Source organism: Coenobita brevimanus, chromosome 2 (genome assembly GCF_032717465.1).
Source record: "Coenobita brevimanus isolate Jiangsu-jjx chromosome 2, ASM3271746v2, whole genome shotgun sequence".
Lineage (NCBI taxonomy): Eukaryota > Metazoa > Arthropoda > Malacostraca > Decapoda > Coenobitidae > Coenobita > Coenobita brevimanus.
The window spans coordinates 44,728,351-44,734,497 of NC_136955.1; positions in this window are offsets into that span (position 1 = coordinate 44,728,351).

A 6,147-nucleotide genomic window follows, 5' to 3' on the forward strand; every position below is an offset into this window, starting at 1 on the left:
GAGAGTAGGAGGTTCAACTACGCCTGTTTCCATGGTGGCGTCATGGAGATCGTAGCGGTCTTGGTGGGGGGGGGGAGGTGTCGCTGGATCTTGGGAGATTCAGGGGGTCGGGGGTAGACTTCAGTCCCTCCTCAGCTGCTGGTGGAGGTGCGTGGATCTCGACGGTGGTCGTATCTAGGTCCATATTCGAAGCCGGGTCGTCAGGAGTGATGGCAGTCGCCCTGTTGAGAGGAGCATCCAACTGCAGCCATTTCCACGGTGTCGTGCTGGATGGGACTGGCTGCAGTGGTCGGGGCCGGCGCTCCTGACGAGCGGCGGGACGGGCATCGTGGGCAAAGCTTTTGGGGATGGCAAGGCGGGGCAGCCCATTCTCCTCAAAGATTTGAGGGAGGAGAGTGCGCAGAGCCGCCCTGTCATCACCGCAGAAAGACCTTGCCGTCGTGATGCACATCACAGCGATGGTGTCCATCTCCCCAGAGCACCCAGGACCCTTGGACCAGCGTCTTCGGGCCGTGGGACATCGCCGTGCATAGGCAGAGCCCTGTACAGCAGCACCCCCCGGCCCAGAGACATCCTTGACCTCAGGACCATTAGGAGACTGTGAGAGACTGAACTCCACCGTCTCACCCTCGCCAAGAGAGCGGTAGAGGTGCCGCGTGTTGGGTGCAACGATCACTCGACTGTGCACGAAAACATCAGCACCAGTGTCCTGGCGCGTGATGAAACCGTACGCAGCCTTAACGTTGAACCAACGCAGGGTTCCCCTGATCCCCTCGGATCTGCTGTCAGATGCCCTCCTCAACAGGTCGTAGGCAGTAGCAGATGTTCTGGCCATGAAGTCTATGGGTTCCGCTAGCCGAGTTTCAATAGCTCTGAAGTGATGCTCTCCCCACGGCTGGTGGACGGGAACTGATCGTTCGTATTTTTTTTTTTATTTTTTTTTTTTTACGTGTCCGACTCTGGGCAAAGGCTTCAGGGCCTATATCTCGGGGGCAGTAGCCTATCCCAAGGCCCAGTAGAGCTCCTACACCTCCACATGTCACCAGTTCGGCGCTAACATCCACCGTCCATATTGAATACATGCTAGGGCTGTCTCATACTGGACTGGTGTATTGGTATTAGCGGGGGTACTTTTATGACATGTCGGCGGGTCATCTGGTAGATCAGGAAAGTCTGATTTTTGTGAAATTCAAATCCTTAAACTGTTCCATGCCCCAGCCGGGATTCGAACCTGGGTCCATCAGGACTGCAGGCCGCCTTCTACCGATTCAGCCACGCCTCCACCATTATGCTTATCGTTTTTTTAGATATAGGAGTATCACGACGCGCCTTTCTGACCCTCTGTCTTTTATTAACTATTTTCAGGTGAGAGGTGCATCATTCCTGTAGACCTAAGTGATATCAGCGGAACCATAAAACCGCACGGAATACTGTTCATACCACACATCTGATCATTCACACCACACCACACCACGCAGCACCACACCATATAACCCTGTCACACAGAACATCACCACTCCACATCACACCACACCAAATCACCCTCCCACACCACACGTCACCACATAGCCTCTCACACCCTCTCACATCACACTTCATCACAATACAACACCAAACCACATAAAATCATCCTGTCAAACTCCAGACTACATAAAATCACTCTCCCACACCACTCTGTCACACCACACCACATCATCCTCTTGCACCACACCACACCATCCTATCTCACCACATCTCACACCACACCACACCATCATCTCACACCACACCACACCATCCTCTCACACCACATCACACCATCATCTCACACCACACCACACCATCCTCTAATACCACACCACACCATCCTCTCTCATCATACCACACCATTCTCTTACACCACACTACACCATCGTATCACACCACACCACACTATCCTCTCACCCCACCATACCGTCCATCTCACACCACATCACACCATCTTCTCACCATCATTTCACACAACACCACACTCTCCCCTTACACCATACCAGTCCCACACCTCCTCCTTACACCATATCACACCACACCACCCTCTGGCACCACACCACACCAAACCACATTACACAAAATCAACCTCCCACTCCACACCACACCACACAACACAGCACAGCACACACTACCATGCCATCGCACCACATCCACCACACCACTCACCACACCACACCCACCACACCGCACCCACACCACACAACACCCACACTACATCCACCACACCACACCATACCACACTGCACCACACCACATCACATCACACTGCACCACACCACATCACACCACACCACACCACACCACACTGCACAACACCACACTCACATCACACCCACCACACCACACCACACCCACAACCCACCACACCACACCACACCATCCAGCACTACAACATATCACCTTCTCATAACACACACACACACACACACACACACCTACAAACACACACACACACACACCTACAAACACACACACACACACACACACACACACACACACACACACACACACACACACACAACCATTCCATCCTCACACACACACACAAAATCACCCACCCACACCACAAAACACCAAGAACATTAGGCAAAGGGCCCTGGAGCTCCCCTGTCTAGTAGTTATATTCATTTTTCCATACAACTTATACAGCACCTCAGGAAAAGTGACAATTCATCTGTACAGGCAGCAGAGAAATTATAACTCCAGTGATGTATGTTATTTTTTACTCCCGGAATTCCAAGACGATTTCATTTCTTTTGAGAATGAAGAAGTGAAGGAACGTTGTGAGGTGGATGTGGATGTGACATAATTAGGAGAAATACACTGAGGTGGTTTGGACATGTGGAGAGGATGGAGAGTGAAAGAATGGCTGAGAGAGTGTATGTAGGTGAAGTGGAGGGAGGGGGAGACCGAGGATGAGGTGGAGGGCTGGAGTTGAGAGGTATATGAGGGAGGGGTGAGTGAGCTGGGGGGAGGGCAGTCACATGGTGGGTGACAGAGCGACTTGGAGGCGTTTTGTCTGAGTCCACCCTTTGCGGGATTAGGGCGTCAGGCTATAGATAGATAGACTCTCTTCCAATGTTAACCCCTTCATTATTTGGACTCGCTAACACCTCTTCCTCAGCTGTTTATTTTGGGATCTGGCTGGTTAATATCATTTTGGACCTTATTTATGCAGAGCATGGTGATATTACAATGATATAAGCAACATAAAAGACAACAGTAATGTATAATAAGCAAAATAAATCACTTAAGATGAGGTGATAGGATGCGTTAGGAGAAACACATTAAGGTAGTTTGGCCATGTGGAGAGGATGGAGAGTGAGAGACTGACGAGGAGTGTATGTGAGTGAGGTGGAGGGGGGAGAGGGAGGGGGAGGCCAAGGATGAGATGGAGGGATGGAGTGGAGAGGTATATGAGAGAGAGGGGTGTGAGTTGGGAGCAGGGCAGTGAAATGGCGGGGGACAGAGAGACATGGAGGCGATTTATTTGTGGCCACCCCGTTTGGGATTAAGGCGTCTGGCAATAGATAAATAGGTAGATCTTCATTGCTAAGTTATATCAAAAGATGAACACTAGAATACGAGGCTAGTCACGATTAAGTGCTATGGAAAGGATGTAGAGACATAGCATTATCTTTCACAGTCGACAGAGGTACGTGAAATAAGCTGCAAAAGGACGAAAATCTAGGCCAAGTTAAGGTAAATGAGGCTTTGTGGCAGGAATCTAATGCAGAATACGTCGACAGATGAATGTGCTGCAGTGCTTTAGAAGAAGTAGGATACCATGAGATATTTGGCCATGTATAGAGGTCAGATGATGAGATTTTAACTAGGAGAATGTATGTGATGATGAATGAGGAGAGGAAAGGATGGCTGGGATGGGGAGATCGAGAATGAGATGGAGGGATGGGATGGATAGGGATTTGAATAAGGGGTGGCATAATGTGATCAATAAACCCAATTTTTCCCTCGGATGTAATTTTTTATGGACCCATCCAGCTGGAGCATCTTAGCCCACTAAACCATCAGGCATCATTTGGTTATAATTATGGATACCCAGATACCATTCAGTGGAGTAACTGGTTTCCTGGTTTACAAGAAACCAAATGGCTTGTCAATAAGCGTAAAAGCACCTGTAGATTGCACTAGCTACCACGCAATGAAGTAACTAGTTTCCTGGTTTACAAGAAACCGTACTGCTTGTCAATCGGTGTAGGCTCACCTTTCCACAGCACTACCATGAATGAGTGGGATGTTGGAAGCCCTCGCCTACCACCAGGAAACAAACATTACCCACAGCTATATTCAGGCTTTTATTTTGCAAGAGGAACAGGTGGCAGTGGTGGCATTACGGGTGGGCAAACTGGCCAGCTGACCAAAGTCCCTTCAGAAAGGGCTCCCTAAATTTGGCTAATCATAATACTAATGAGAGGTATTATAAATTGATTTTAAATTTCATTCTTTCATTTAACATCACAGATAAGTACAAACATTTTAGTGCTTGGACTGTTTTGTACAAATGCTACTGGTATTTTAATGACAGGATATGAAAATCACATGTTATGCTGAAGGGACCCAAGCGACTCTCCTGCCCAGGGCTGCCCAAAATGCAAGGACATCACTGCAGTAGGGGTGCTGTCATCCACACACATGATATATTGCTGTCTTCAGGTGATTATACACTGAGTGACAAGACTAATTCTTTACTGTAGCCCAGGAAACCATTTATGCTGGGTGGTAGCCACTTCACCAAATGATACCTGGAAGTCTGGACAAGAGTTTACATTCAAGGTATGGTTTGGGTGTATTGTTCACATAATGTCACTTAAGGGCAAGTAATGTTGGTTAAATGGTGGGACTAAGTAACCTAGGCCTAAGTCCTTATGCTACTGGTGGGACAGAAAATAAATGAATGATTAACAGATGAATGGAATAAGAAATCATAGTTATGACTGGGAATTTATCAAAGGTTTATCATGATTTTTATAAGAGGGATTCCTTTATGTGGTTGCACTGATATTAGTGGTTGGCTCTACTGTCCAGTCATACAAAATATGTCTCTAAACTCCCTTCATTGTCCTCAAAAGGAGAATTGTGGGCTGTCAAAGGGCAACCTGTCTGCACTCCACTGGGTTTAAGTGATGAACCTGAGATCACAATAACAATAATATATAGACAGGAGCATCAGAAAATAGAGAAAAAGTTAATGAAAATATAACTAATAATAGTAGTAGCTGCAACCCCAGCCTCATCTGAATGTAAACCCAGTGGTCTGCAACATGAACTTGTCCTTATTGTGCTGGCTATTGTCCTTCTGGGGAGATGGTGGGGGGGGGGGAGTTGAGAGATATTTGTTTAACTGGGCAACTCCACCATTGTCATTTGAATATTACCACATAAAGGCATCCAATCTCAGGTGGCTGATAAGGAGAAGGAATACAAAGGCTTAGCACACTGAAACTAAGGGGTTTGTAAATGCTGTATGAAACCTAATAATCACTGCACTGGCTGGGATTTGGATGCAGGATCCAGTGCTGACTGGAAATACATGTTACACTTGAGTCAGAGAGGATCCCATTGCTTTCCCACATGGTCTACCCATCCTGTATAGGGGGGACTCAGCATTGCTGAGGTGGCCTCTAGCTCCCCAGCTCTGAAAGGCTTAATGGATGAAGAGGATGCTGGCACTGGCTATGCTGTTGGAATGTCCACCTATCCACCCTCCATTTCAGTGGTGCTTGTCCACCTGCATGCTCCCAAGTCTTTGTGTGCACCATTTCCTGACCCAAGCTCCCTCAGTGTGCTGCTTTGGCTCATGACTTGGACAGTTTCCCATAGACTGTGGGTGTGAACCTTCCAGTTTCCATACCTTCCTCTGGCTCTGGACCACTCACAGCCCTTCACCTCAAGGTTATTCATCCCCCTCACAGCATCCTGTGCCATCTCCCCATCCTACATATCCTGTGATGCCCAGTGAACTCACTTCAGTTCCAAAATCTAACTCCTTTGCAGGTCTCTCTCTCTCTCTCTCTCTCTCTCTCTCTCTCTCTCTCTCTCTCTCTCTCTCGACCAAGGTGGCCATTTTTTTAAAACCTAAGGATGGGGTGAAGATATAATTATAAACATAAACAGGCA